Raw genomic sequence first — 2097 nt, 5'->3', positions numbered from 1 at the left:
CGTGGTAACTACAGCCCCAAAAGAAATGGAGCCAAGAACAGAGGTAAGCAGTACTCGAAAAAGGACAAGCTGGGAATCTTTCAAACGTGATATAAACTACTAAGACAAAGGTTCATTATTTCTATAAAACCCTAACACACCCACACACTGAAGCAAGACTGCTTAAAACAAAGACTAAAACATAAAAAGACACCATTATTTCCAAAGGGTGGGAAGAACAGTTTTAATATGATGTTAGAAAATGCTTGCCAACTCAGAGTTCTGTAAGCAGTCAAAAAATATCCTTCAAAAGTCAAGAAAAATCACAGCTTTTCACAGGTAAAGAAAATGAGTGTGTTTGTTGTTACTGAAACCGCATTAGACCAAATGGATGTTGATATACACAAATATTAATTTATATAAATTAATACCTAAAACAATGAATTCACTAATAGTAGTTACCTTTTTTGAGCTTAAAAAAGTAAACCAGTTTGGGATTTATTAGGATGTCTTCCTCCCTTTTGAAAGGTCCGGCATGCAGACGAACTTTACGAATGAGTACTTCACATTAACGGATGAGGTTGAAGGTCCTGAAGGCATTGGGCCAGCAGTGGTCCTAGGGAATGATGGGGCAGATTTTAACTGGCGAAACAGGGTTTTTGCCTGACCCTGCAAGCTAGTGGGTGTGGAGCGCACACCTTCGTAGCCAACACCTTCCCCCTCCCCACAGTCCAGGCAGCAGGGGTACAAGGCCTTGGCCCTCGAGCCTAGACTTACCTCTTAGTTCTTGGGAGCACCTGGCCAGCAGGAGAACTGTCAAGGAGAACAACTTCGAAGGCAGAGAGTCTCGCTCCCAATCAAAATCTCCAACAGAAACTACTGCTCATGGAAAATCAAAGAGCAAATGAGGCTCTCGTAGTCTGTCAAGGGTTTCCAAACATTCTGAATGGCCTTCTTGATCAAAATCAAAATCCAGGTCAAGGTCAAGGAAGCATTCTCATAGCTGCTACATTAGATCAGGTCCCTGCCCTCAGCAGACGATCTGTGAGCAGGTCCTACCCGCGGCAAAGGAGCCGGAGCTGCAGTCCCTCTCCGGTGTCCAACCGCAGAAGACATACTGGCAGCAGGCCAAATCCAGATCCCAGCACTTGCCTGGGAGTATCTGGCCCCAGTTTGTACACAGCAAAATTCTTCGTGAAGAATTTTCTCAATATGGACCATTGAGTCGTGTCAATGCAGTTTATGATCAGCGAACTGGGAGGTCATGTGGATTTGCTTTTGTGTATTTTGAGAGGATAGATTACTCTAAGGAGGCCATGGAAAGAGCAAATGGGACGGAGCTGGATGGTAGAAGAATTTGTGTCGATTATTCTGTCACCAAGAGAGCGCACACACCTACACCGGGCATTTACACGGGCAGGCCAACTCATAGCGGTGGTGGCAGCGGTGGAGAAGGAGGTGGCGGCCACGGTGGCCGTGGCGATGGACCACGGGATTCTTACCATGACAGAGGATGTGACTGAGGCTATGACTGATATGAAGATTATGATTACCAGTACAGAAGAAGGTCCCCTTCTCCTCACTGCAATCGCTGGAGGTCATAGTCCAGATCTCGTTCCTACAGCCCAAGACGCTATTGATAATGGAATGACTGTGCCCAAGGACTTGACTCTTTTCTGTTTTCGTTTCTGGATATCCAATGATTCCTGGGGTGGGTGGGTGGGATCCCTGGTTTGTTTAATCACGTGTGGCCTGTTGCTGTTTTCCGCCCTTTGTTATACTCTTAGGGTGTCGTTGTCTTTTGGGTAGTTAACACAGAAGTAAAAAGGAACACAGTGTTATGCCTTCTTCTTTGCCTTACAAAAGATTAACTCCTTACTATGAGAAAAGATAGTCGTTTAAAAGCTGTTGTGACAGAAGCACACGTTAGAAATCTGCGGTATGGCAAACTGATTTTAAACCTTCTTTGAGGGAAGATAAATAACACTTTAAGCAGACCAGTCACGTCAGATGTGTTTGGAGCGCCATGGAATGTCACTTTGAACCTAAAAATTGTCACCTTTTAGAAATTAAAAGCTTGTAATTTCTATAAGACATGTTGTATCTGAAGTTACATGT

The 2097-nt window shown here is 44.3% G+C and overlaps 1 pseudogene; it reads left to right on the top strand.

Moving 5' to 3' along the window:
* The first annotated feature begins 938 nt into the window (after positions 1–938).
* LOC129672537 (transformer-2 protein homolog alpha-like) lies at positions 939–1619 on the top strand (annotated as a pseudogene).
* Positions 1620–2097: the final 478 nt, after the last annotated feature.

This window comes from Psammomys obesus, unplaced genomic scaffold, assembly GCF_907164565.1.
Source record: "Psammomys obesus unplaced genomic scaffold, mPsaObe1.curated_primary_1811, whole genome shotgun sequence".
NCBI lineage: Eukaryota > Metazoa > Chordata > Mammalia > Rodentia > Muridae > Psammomys > Psammomys obesus.
Note: the sequence above shows the minus strand (reverse complement) of the source record. Positions and strands in the feature narration are given on the sequence as shown.